We start from the raw sequence: 13,477 nt of genomic DNA, 5'->3' as shown, positions 1-13,477 counted from the left end.
TACAGATGAGAAAATAGAGGCACAAAGCAGTTAATGACTTGCCCAAGGTCAAATAATTAGTAGACGGTGTTGATAATAACTAACATTTATTTAGTACTTGTAATGCGCTGTACCCTGTGCTAAGCATTGGGAATGCCTCTACCCTCCTTGGGCTTACAGTCAGCCTGTTGGATAGAGCACAGATGTTTTGCTGTTGTCTCTTTATGTCCTCTAATTCAGAACTATTCAAACAGTAAGCCACAACCAATGTAATACAGAGAAGAAAGGAAAGAAGGAAGGGAGGGAGGGAGGAGAAGAGCATGGAAGGAATTGAATAGAAAAATTAAGGAGCATTGCACATAGCTAGGGTAATTGTTATTTCATGAAATCTTTGTTTCAGTGTGCGTGTGTGTATGTATAATGCATCCCAGTGTAAAATGTGTTAAGTGTAGGTCACAGTCAAAAAATATGAAAGGCACTGCCTTAACAAATTGCACACTGTCCACCTCATCCTCCCTGAGGAACCTGTGGCAATACCCTTCACAGAAATGGTGCTCGGTTTATCCAACAAGTGTCCTTTTGTGCTCACAATACACATTTCATGGGGGAAAAATTGTGACATCTTCCCATATCTTGACTCAGTTCCAACAATCAAGTAGTTGTCTAAAGGTTGTATTGCTGACCAAATTAAAAGACACCCTCCTCCCCTCTAGAAGCCGACCCTGGAAAATGGATATTCATACAGACCAACGAGGAACTTTTGGAGGCTGCTGGATTTCTGGCCCGTGTTCCACGTCCCAAGGCTGCGGGGCTCACTCTTGATTTATTCTGTGCATGAACATGCATATGTCTCCAATAGATTATGTGTTCCATATCAAAAGACGCAGGGAGAAAAAAGAAAAAACTCCATATATTTTAAAGTGCTGTAGCTTTCACAGGAGGCACATTTGTCACAGACATAGGTTTTATCCATAACTCATGTGAGGCCAGGACGTTTTTGTTGTCACTGCTGCCACTGTTACATTGTGTGGCACATTCTCCCAAATGGTCCCCTTTTCTCTTTTCTGGCATGAGTGTTCAGAAAGAGAAAGTAAGGCTGTCTCTCTTTCCTCCTAATTGTTTTCTTTCTTTCTTTTTTTTTTTTTTTTTTTTTTTTTGTAGACCTATTTAGATCCATGTTGGGGCTACTTTTTTCAGTCCTCTTTTCCTCCTGAGGTTTTTACAGTGTATTATTTACTCTCAGTAACCAAGAGTGATGATTATTTTCAATTCCAGGACTCATCACTCCTGCTCCTCCATTTTTTAACCATTACTTTTTATTTTTTCTGTACCCTGCAGCATCTTATGAAATACAAAATATAATGAAACATTCAAACATTTGACATTCTCCTTATGGGTTTTCAGGGAAGCAACAGCGTGCACACGCTTCACCTTTCATTTCATTAGTTACCTCGGCACTCGACAACGTTCTCAGAATAGAAAGCAGATACACCTGCACTTGCCGGTTGGCAGGGGCAAGCTATTTTCATCACTGTCATCATCGCCATCATCATCATCATCATCATCATCATCTTTCTACTTCCACTTCCACGGAGTATTGTACCAAAGCCAAATGGGCTGTACTAAAGCCATCCATTCTGAACCCTGCCTCATTCACTGCTGGAACTGTCCCAGTCCTAGGTCAGCCTCAGAGGGAGGTGGAGAGACAGAACTCAGAAAGCCACCGAGATAGAAGGTGGACGTTGGCCCCCGGGGTGGGGGAGGGGAGTGAGCCCATAGGAGTTTGTAATGTAACGTGTTCATGTTCTCTGTCCAATTCCCTGCTACAACTCGTAAAATTTCCCCAGAAATAAATAATTTCATAGCAAAACTTGTGTTCATGCCCAAACTCAGTAAATTTGAAAATAACTAGTGCAAAAATTAAAACTAAAAGCTCCTCAGTTTGTGTCCTTGCACTGATACCATCAACTGGTGCTTGGGGACATTTGTCCACCGTCTGAGAGCTAAGCCTTGCACTTCTCAGACCATGAATGTGCAGGAAGTCACACTGGTCCTCTGTAGAGATAAGATCATTTCTCAGAGATGGGGTGGTATATAGGAAAGAAGAAATATCAGGAGCCAAGGAACTCCCATATTAAGGAGGATCATTTTTTATCACTGAATTGTTATTTTACTTTGAGGACCTTCAGTTCTCCTGCATGTAAAGGAAGAATGAACTTTTTGCTAAAATGCTAGGATCTCATCTATAGTCCCATAGGTCCCGGGCCTCACCGTTGGCTTTCAGCCACAACGCAAATGTTGGCAGAGCCTAAGCTGGTATGCTTACTACTGCCCTTGTCTCGCAGCTTTCCCATACTTTCTCGGAAAAGAAAAACCTTACTTTATTTGCTGCATTCCTGGCCAGTCTGTGGGTAGCAGGGATTTCCCAGTAGCCCCCAACTATGCTACAACATTTAATGTGGCACTTCTGGGTGACCTTCAAGAATTTTCTCTTTGAGGATGGCTTGAGGTTACCACGAAGGACTCTGCAGATGGTGATTTTCCTTCAGGACCAGACAGTCATGTCATTTAAGGCAGGATAGGGTCTTAACACTCACCCTTGTCCTTCGTGCATTTGAATCTCCCCTCATAAGGGTCCTTTGTTACCTGAAACATTTCACAATTTAACATCTCAAGCAAATCTCTTCATCATTACTTTTTTCCTGGCCAGAGTTGACTGGTAGGTAACACAGAGCCTTTCTTCAGAATTTTTCAACCAACCATCTTAAGATTCAGAAACAGCAGGCTTCTTTTCCAATCAGGTTGCATTTAAATCAATCAGAGAAACTGAGGCCAGAGCTAAAGAGAGGATGGAGCAAGTGTGAGAGAGTTACAGCAATGGGGATTGGGGGTGAGGCAGGTGGTGGGGGAGAGAGATAGAGAGAGAGAAGTGTGCTCTGCTTGAGTTTCAGTGTTCAACACTAACACTGATCATATGCAATACCTGAGCATTCTTTCAGTAAATTCCTCATTTACCTAAGAACATATTATTTGGGTCGGTTACTTGCAACTAAAGGAATCCTGAACAAAACAAAGACAGAAGAGACTCTAAAGTCATCTAGCCCACAAAAAAAAAAAAAAAAAAAAAAAGCCACTCAACGCATCTAATTTCCTCTGCCAAGTATTACAGTGAATGTCACTTATGACAGGGTACTAGCTACTTTCTAAGGCAACATTTTCAATCAATTCTAGCCATTATTATTATTAAATTGTTATACTAAATCGAAGTCTTTCCCATGGCACTTTCCTCTTATTAGCCTATGACCTACCCCTTAGACTAGACAAATTTACCTTCAAATGGCAGTTCTTTAAATATTCTAAGACAGTGAAAATAACAGCTCTTACTCAAAATGTTAACTGTTGTTTTTTCAAAAGCCCCAAATATCCAATTTCTTCCTCTCTTTCTCAGATGATGCCTTTTTAAAATCCTTTCACCTTCCTGATATCATTTTTCTGACTATTCAATGGTGTGGAGCCTAGAACTAGACACACTACTCCAACTAGGGTGTGAGCAGTACAGAAAACCACAGGACTCTCTCTTCCAGATTCCAGGACTACACGTTAGCCTAAGCCTGCACTCGCTTTTTGACAATCACAACTGAACTTATTGTTGACTGAAGTTGCTAACTGTTTTTTTATTCATGCCAAAGATACGTTCCCATCTCCTCAGCCCTATGCTTATGAAGTTGGCTTTTAGATCCAAGTGTGAGATTATGCATCATCCCTACATAATTTCATATAAAATTTAGTGAATCAAAAATTGAGGATGATGATGAAAACATTGTGGCGATGGATGATGGTAATGGTTGTATAATAATGTGAATGTGCATGACACCACTGAAGCATACACTAAAAAATGGCCAAAAGGATAATTCTGTTTATGTTATAAATATTTTACCATAATAAAAAATTGAGGCACTTTAAATATGGACTGGATATTATGATCTTAGGGAATTACTGTTAATTTTCTTAGATGTGATCAGTAGAAGCAGAGTAATATAGAAGAATGTATTTTTAAGAAGTAGAGAGCAGTCAAATTTTATGAGGTCTGCAACCTGCTTTCTAGTGATTAAAAAAGTAGATATTTTGATAGGTAAAGAAAACTAATAAAATATTAACAGCTATTTAAACTAAGTACTCAATATGTGAGTATTCATTTTTTTAAAAGATTTTATTTATTTACTTGAGAGAGAAAGAGTGCATGAGAGAGAGAGAACGAGAGAGAGAGCCCAAGTGGATGGGGAGGGGCAGAGGGAGAAGCAGACACCCCACTGAGCAGGAAGCCCAGATGCGGGGCTCAATCCCAGGACCCGGGATCATGACCTGAACTGAAGGCAGACACTTAACCCATTGAGCCACCAAGGCGCCCCAATATGTGAGTATTCATATAGTATTTGTTCAACTTTTTATGTGTGGAATTTTTCTTATTAAAAATTTGGAGAAAATTCAACACAAAATTTTAGTTTGTTAAAATCATTTTGAATTATGAATCTGTCATTCTTATTAACCTCCAGGTGTTTGTGTGATTACAAACTAAATAAATATTACTGATATATCTTCATTCTGGCCATAAACAAAATTGCTGAGGAAGATGTGATTGAGGACTTAACACTGGGGTAGCCAGGAGACATCTTGCTCCAAGCCCATATCAATCAATCCAACAGTGCCTTTACGTATGGTTGTTCAACTACTTATGTATCCATTTAATTATCCCAGCTCCATGGCATATTTCTGCATCATTCTACAAGAATATGGACATGACTCACACCACTAGCTCCTTTTCTGAAGTTCATATTAATTATGTCTCTGCGAGTGGCGCATCATGATAGAATGACAAATGGATGAGCATCGGAGGCCAACCACTTTGGTTTAAATCCTCGAAGGGCCACTCAGCAGCTATGTGACCTTGGATAAGCTTAAGAATCTACCTTAATTTTAATTTCTTCATCTCTAAATCAGAACAAGATAGAGTTGGTTGCAATGATTAATTAGATTTTTTGTTGTTGGTCTAATACCACACCCCAGGACACGAAGCAGGGACTGTGGCTGGGGAAGGTACACAGCATGTGTAAGTTCATTTTCCTTCAGCCCTCGTGAAAAGATGCTCAAGAGAAGACACATGTGCTTTATCAGCTCTGCTTTGGCAGAGAACAGGGCCTCAAGACTAGGGAGAAATAAGACCAGTGATCTTTGATGAGGAAATGAAGAGGAAGACCAGACCACAGGCATGTGATGCCCTCAGGGGATGGAAGGCACCCTGGCCATAGGATGCAGCCTGAGAGTCTGGGAGTCTGGGATGATCAGAAGTTATAACAGGAGGAAGGAGAGATGGGAAGAGCCTCCAAAGAAGCCTGCACTCATTTTGTAATCAACTCTAAATCTGCTGAAAGCTATCCTTTGCATAAATGCGTTTTAAAAGATAAAAAAATCTTGTGTCATTTCTTGATAAAATCCATCAGAGACCTCCTTCTTGCCCAACTGCCTGCAAGATAGAGTACAGCCTAGAAAGTATTCTGGGATTTGATACTAACTAACCTTTTAGCCTCACCACTTTCAGTCCTATATCTCAGATACTAGAAACTCACTTGCAATTGCCTGAATGGCAGTGGGCTTTTGCACCTTCGTTTGCATGAGAAGCCTCCTCCTTCACCCCATCTTTGGCTTACAGCTAACTCTTATCGCCCTCCTTGGGAAACTATCTTTAACCCATCTCTATCCCAGGCTTCAGCAGAAAATCCTTATATTTATTATTCTCTACTATAACTTTCTACGTAACTCAAATATTTGTTACTCCAAAGTTTCCAAGTCCTCAATCCCCCTTTTCCTTTAATACCTAACTAAGATGGCTCAGCTGGAAAGCCGCAGGCAGTCTCCCTTTATTTGCTTACATTTCTGAGGGGCGTATGTTCTTGCCACCACTCATTCTGATTTCCTGCTCCCATTTACCATCCTACCTCTGAGAGCTACCTCTTTTCTTTGGGGGCATTTCACCCCCAACAAAAGATATGTACTTTTCTTCTGCATTCCTCCAACTTAACCAGCAATAGAAGGCTGTTACATGTAACAGACTTTTCTGAATAATTTCATAAATAAAGGGGGATAATTGGAGCCCAGGGCAAGAAATAACTCCACATCCCATGTTTCTTGAAATTTCTCCAATCATAGGAAATTTTCACTGGCTGTCTCTCCCAAGAGCCCAACTAGCTGCCTGCTGCCATGTTGGGCCTGTCCACTCTTCTTTCTACTTTGTCCCAAGTCCTGGCAACCAGTATGAAAACCGCAAATTTCTGGTATTTTATTATCTGGATCACTTTTTCTCTTCTCTCCAAATCTCTCCCATTACACTACCTTGAGATCATGTGTTTTATAATCAAAATCAGCCCGTCCTAGCATTTTCCTAAACATAGATTTCTTTCCCCCCTAGAAGAAATTCTGCTGGTTCACACTTCTACCAGTGCTAGTAAATGTGTCATTTCCATCATAAAACTAGAAGATCCCTAGGGCTGGAAATCTTCTTTGGATCACTGGCACCTACCAGAGTGATGAATGAGTGATAGATTCTTAGTAAATGTCTGATAAACCTAGGAAGGAAGCAAGAAAGAAAGCAGAGAAATACATTTCTAATTGTAGAATATCAAACTGTAAGACCTTTTCTTGTACCTCTGAAATTATATGGTGTCACTTCCTACTTAAAAGTCCTCCAGTGAACCTTTTGGGATACATGATCTTCCAGCCTACCCTTTCTGTTTTCTTACTCCATACCATCTTTTTTTTTTTTTTTTGAGAGAGGGGAGTGGCAAAGAGACTGGAAGAGAGAGAATCTCAATCAGGCTCCACACTCAGTGCAGAGCCTGACTTGGGGCTCCATTCATGACCCTGCGATCATGACCTGAGCTGAAACCAAGAGTCGGATGCTCAACCAACTGAGCCACCCAGGGGGCCCAACCCTCAGATGTTTCTGAAGGTAATTGCTCTTTCCTAATATTCTCAGAGAGTTGGTGCATTTCCCACATTACCTGGTGCACTCTTCTTTAGTACTCTTCCTTAGGACTTCTTAGGCTCTGCCCAGGTAAAAACTCAGATTGTCTTTTCCATGGCCTGTTTTAAAGATATCCTGTTCAGATTCCCTGTTCAGTATCAAAGTCCAAACTAGACTGGCCTCATTGGGAGTTCCTGCTAACTCTATAGACCTAGTACTCAATTTAGGTCACACTATAAAGGTTCCTATTTCCTTTGTCTGGTGACCTATGGTTAGATTTCCAGTCTGTGTACTTCCCAAGCTTGATCCACATTACCTGATCTCTGTCTTGGCTTACTTTCCCTCCATCCTTCATCCTTCCCTGTGCCCCACAATTTCTAATGCCCAGGTGGAGATCTGGTACCCTCTTATTTTAGGAAGAAAATTTATACTTGTTGCCATTGCCAAGGTTTCTTCTCTGATTAGTTATATTTCTTCAAAGGGTTTAAAAAAGGCAAGTAGATTGCTGTCATCCCAGGCAGCATTCCCAAGAACTGATACTTTCCTATCATTTGCTGCATCCCATTTTAGTCTTCCCTTTAACCTCAAAGAAGTAAACTCCTCTCATAGTCCAGCAGGGTACCATCTGACTTCAGAAGTCTCCTTCCCTCCACTTGCGCCCGTCACTTTAACAATGGAGAACACTATTTCACTTTGGAGTCATTGATTACACTTTGGATTAGAATTAATCTATTTAATCACTTCTCCTTTATCCTCCATTCCCCTTAGATTCCTTTATTTCACTGTGGAGCTTCACTGCTTCTATGAGTACATGTGCAAACAGCCTTCTTCCTATTTGCATTCCTCTCCCACCCACAGCCAAACCTTCTTCCAAGCTGCACTCTAAACTCAGCACTTCCCCCCTTGTCTAAACTCATCTACTGCTTTCCTCTCCTTATTTAAACAGCTCATAAAAGCCTATTTTTTTTCCATAAAGCCCTTTCTAAAGCAATTAATATTATGTATTTATAGTTTTTTCCCCAATGCCTTCCAAAAAAGAATTATGGCATATATAGTCATCTGGGAAAAAATTCTTCTTCTTATATACAACAGAGATTGTATCACACTACCTACTATACTTATTTCTCTGACTTAAGCAACATAAAAAATTCAGCTAATTATATTTTTAATACCAATTTTTTATTACCAGTAACACTATAATCCCATACTAAACATTTTAGAAGACACTGTGGAAATAATAAATACCACTTATTATGAATATTTATAATGTATTAAACACTTATACTAAGCACTGTATAAAGTATTTAATTTTCACAATAACCCTTCAAATTGGGGAAATGAATTAAACTACTTAATTATATATCTCTTAATCCGAAAAAGTGAGAAGTATTCATATTTAAAATACGAGTGGAGGGGCGCCTGGGTGGCTCAGTTGGTTAAGCGACTGCCTTCGGCTCAGGTCATGATCCTGGAGTCCCGGGATCGAGTCCCGCATCGGGCTCCCTGCTCGGCAGGGAGTCTGCTTCTCCCTCTGACCTTCCTCCTTCTCATGCTCTCTGTCTCTCATTCTCTCTCTCTCAAATAAATAAATAAAATCTTTAAAAAAAAAAAATACGAGTGGACCGTAGTCCTGGATTAGACATCAGGAGGACATGAGTTCACCTCTTTTGTTCACCATTACTTTTAGCATCTAGTATAATTATGGGCACATGATAAACACTCATTTTGCATCTGGTGGATGAATGAATAAATGAATGGAAAAAGTTGCTTGAAATTACATAAAAGGTAGACATTAAAATTTGTATTTAATTTAGCCCTTTCAGACATCAAAGCCAATGTTTTTATTTTATTATTTTTTTCTGAAGAAAATGAAGTCCTGGTTATTTCCATTATCACATTCACTACTGCCTTTCTCGTATGTTACTTTACTGTTACTTAATATCTTTAATTTTACAGATTCCAAGTTGACTTTAGTAGTGACCTGAAAAAGTCACACCTACAAGACAGGTGAACCCCCAAAAGGTGGCAGTAGAATGTCAGTCACATGACCCAAGCTCTAAGGCTTTATACTCCTGGCTAATTTGATTGACATAGAGATAAGTAAATTTTATCTCCTTCTTGCACCAAAAAGAATATATTATAAAAATAATTACACTTAGTATTCATTATTATGCTAGAAAATATTTTAGATACATTTTTGAAAGGAAAAAATCTAAGAGGTAGTTCAAAGCTTCCTTGCTAGTTCTACCTCTTCAGAGAGTCTAAATCACTCACCAGCAATTAGTTCTCTGACTTCAAGCCTGTTCCAACAAAGTTTCCCTGAGCAGTTTGTTTGCTAGACTTGGTCTCCTCTTTTGCCAAATTACCTTTCCTATAGTTTCACGCTAATGAAAGAGATACCCTCAGTTTATCTTTTCAACTTCCTTTCTCTCAGAGTTTGGTTTGTTTGTTTTGTGCATCGCAAAATCAAAAGGTGGAAGGAATAGCTGCATGGTAGCATGATGTTATTGAGAGACCGGTTTTACCCAATCAAAATAAAGTATTTATGTTTACTCATGTTAACTTTTTCTATCCCACCTGTCAAATTCTCTTTCCCCAATCCACAGTGAAAGCATGCATGGGCAAGCATCTTTATTAAGTGCCAAGAGAGAGAGTTCAATACTGGAAGGGATAGTGGAGTATCAAATCAAGGGGGTAAGCTTACTTATTAAACAAAGTTCAAGATCTGTACAGAAATGAAAACAGGAAAATCAGCATCTACAAAGTCCCAGAAGGAAGGTCATTGCAGCTTTAGGAAGATGAAAGTGGTCAGTATGTCTGAATGAATATAAGATATCCAGGAGCACCTACTTGCTCACAAGCCCATGATTTCCATGCCTAGGGTATCTTGCTGCCTAGTCAGCAATGTTTTGTATCATATAAACCTTGGACCCTCCCACTGAACAGAGCTGGTGAAACCAGGGGCAGCACTATCTCAATAACAGTCAACTTTCCTCCCGGTTAATGACATATGACCTATTGTTGGGCATAGAGAGATAAAATGGACCAATATGTTTCCTTTCTGAAAATCTTGGACTAAGAAAATGAGCATGATCTGAGTGAGATTTAAACCTGAGATGCATATGATGGGACATATATATGGTAAAATTATGAAGGAATAAAAGTTAGTAAGAATGAAAGGTCAATTAAGAGAGAAAACTGTAATAGATATGCAGAACAGATATGCAGCATAGCAGATTCCTCTAAGACCTTATTTAATATACAATTTTATCTTATTTTTTTATTTTATTTATTTATTTATTTATTTTTTAAATTTTATTTATTTAATTGACAGAGAGAGAGAGAGAGAGACAGTGAGAGAGGGAACACAAGCAGGGGGAGTGGGAGAGGGAGAAGCAGGCTTCCCGCCGAGCAGGGAGCCGGATGCAGGGCTCGATCCCAGGACCCTGGGACCATGACCCGAGCCGAAGGCAGTCGCTTAACCAACTGAGCCACCCAGGTGCCCTTACAATTTTATTTTAAAAAATACATCCCACAGCTTTACCATCATAAACATTGATGGCAAAGCTGTATGGTTCACCTGGCCATGGTCCACTTCACCACCCTTGTTTCTCCTAATATTATTATAGCAATGCTCTCAGATTGTCTTTGCATTGGAATGGAATGCATTCTCATTCCATTGACCAAATGAGCTCATTTTACAGATGATAAAATTGACGCACTGAGAGGATAAGTGACTGGCCCAGGTAATGTGTGGTGACCCTTCAATTAGAACTTACCTTTTTTTAGTCCTTTAGCATTATCTGCTTCAATGTGCCACAAACGAATCCCAGATATACATTAACAGCAGTCAAACCCTACATCTGCACTGGCCAGAGATTTTTCACAACCATTCCCTGCATCCCATCCAGATTGTCAGTTATATACTATAAATTATTGATATACCTAAAAGTATAAAACAACTAATTTAATATTTAGCTTAATGACTTTCTAGCATGTGCTACTATTCTGATGCTGCCATTCTATCGAGCTTAGTGTCAATGACATTATTAAATTGTACTGGCATCTCTGTCTCAAATAAATAAATAAAATCTTTTAAAAAATAGCAGTGTAACAAGAAGACAAAATAAATTAATGGCTAGGAAACTGTTCTGGAGTACAGACAACTAAATAGATATGACAAATGAATGCAACCCATGATCCTTGATAAGATTCTGGATCGGGGAAGGGGCACCTGGGTGGCTCAGTTGGTTAAGCGACTGCCTTCGGCTCAGGTCATGATCCTGGAGTCCCGGGATCGAGTCCCACATCGGGCTCCCTGCTCAGCAGGGAGTCTGCTTCTCCCTCTGACCCTCCCCCCTCTCATGTGCTCTCTGTCTCTCTCATTCTCTCTCTCTCAAATAAATAAAATCTTTAAAAAACAAAAATAAGGTAACATTAAATCATTTCTTAAAAGTTCAATTCTATTCTATTTGGCAGATATCTAGTGACCATAAGTGCCAGTCACTGTTTGAGTTATGAGGCTATAAAAATGGAAAAAAAGGGGCGCCTGGGTGGCTCAGTTGGTTAAGCGACTGCCTTCGGCTCAGGTCATGATCCTAGAGTCCCTGGATCGAGTCCCACATCGGGCTCCCTGCTCAGCGGGGGGTCTGCTTCTCCCTCTGACCCTCTTCCCTCTCGTGCTCTCTGTCTCTCATTCTCTCTCTCTCAAATAAATAAATAAAATCTTAAAAAAAAATTTATAAATTGTACTGGCAGCATAAAATTACACTCTTTAAATCATGTGCTTCAGAGTATTTTATTTTAATAAAGTTCCTGCAGCAGAAATATCTTCCACGACTCACTTATTCTTTCTCATAAAACAATAGCAAAAAAATTTGCTCTAGTCCCTCAAATGAGGGCCAAGTGAAAAAATTAATCATAATTGCAATAGCAGTCACAAAGTTGCTTTAGAGTGTTTTTTAGTATTTAATTGACTATCCTTTGTCACAAGTAACAAGTGTAGTAGGTAGGAAGAATCTAAGTAAGCACATATCCTGGTAAGTTTCCAAAATGGCAAAGGGTTGGTTAAATTAATTTTTCAAATTTTGTTAATTGCTTTGTTTCATCTCCAGTTGTTGCCATGGAAATACATACATAGTTAAAACACACACACATGCCTATACACACACACTCACAACTCAGTATTTTCTGGGCTAATACTGGGCTTATATTCAATACAAGTGAAATATTCCTCAGTAGTCCTACTGTTGTTGCTATCAGAAATCTGTAAAAAGTGAAGTACAACATGTAGCTGGTAAACCATAGTGGATCTTTTAAAATAAGCCTAGTCCACAGAACCCAGATTTTTAAAATAAGCATGTGTGAATATATAATGTGAGATTCCAAACAATGTTTTATTCAAATAACCTAAACCGGGACAAGTCTTGGAGAGTAGGTGGGATTTAGGTTACAGCATCTGGGTTTTCCAGGTGCATCCTTGCTGACCTTGAAGGTAACAAATAGGTGTAAAAGACACCCAGGCCCCTCCCCTGCCGGCATTATGAGTTCTTTGTGATCACGCAGGAGATGTTAGCATGACATGACTACAGGACAACAGGGGAACCAAAACCTCATCCCTTGGATATTATTGCATTACAGCTTTGACTAGCACTCTGCCGTCAGGAAGACAAGAGATAACAAAATACGTTTTTAAACTTCCACAACTGCATTAGCATTAAGAATCCCAAAGGAAGAAAGTTCTGACTGAAGAACCACAGTTGTCCCTGTCACTTGTCCTTGTGGACTCTGAAGGAAGCAGCTGGTAAACTGGCCTCTCCTGTGAGCACTTTCAGTTCTCAGGAACCTGGGTAATAGAGTAATTCGAGTTATTACTGCTTGAGGAAATCCTGGCTATTGCACCCCGGCCAGCCAGGCCAAAGATCGTCTTCCTGATATGGCTCGAGAACCAGCAATATTTTAATCCATGATTGCCCAGAACCATTTACCTGCCACTTACTTGGGGGTCAGTAATGATTTTAAGTTGGAGACTTAATTTCATCTTCCTTAACATGAAAGCCTCCTGGCTATGGGAGTGTCAGCAGGGGAGGGCAGAGGATGGTTGGTTCCAAAGGACTGGACAAGTTTATGAAATAAAGACACTATTGACAACACTGTCGGTCAATCTCTCTATCTCTTTCATCAATTCTCTTAGACTCTAAGGCTTCTAAGAATTTTTAATTTCTAAAGAATTTACTGCACATTAAACCCACATTACCAAATTGTCCCCCAGAAAGATTATCCCAGGGTGACTCCCACCAGAGGGATCTGAGATAGCCCACCTCCCAGCAATCTTTCCAGCTTTGTAACCAAGCTTTCTCCATCTTTGCTAACTTCATAAAGGAATCTATTCCTCTCTTTTGTTTTATTAGGGTCCATGTTGCCATTGGTTTAAATGATCCTATTTGTAAATCTAAACTTTTCAAGTGTTTATATTAATGG

The sequence above is a fragment of the Mirounga angustirostris genome, unplaced genomic scaffold (genome assembly GCF_029215605.1).
Source record: "Mirounga angustirostris isolate CCGP_5_RB_7025 unplaced genomic scaffold, mMirAng1.0.hap1 SCAF_2, whole genome shotgun sequence".
NCBI lineage: Eukaryota > Metazoa > Chordata > Mammalia > Carnivora > Phocidae > Mirounga > Mirounga angustirostris.
Note: the sequence above shows the minus strand (reverse complement) of the source record.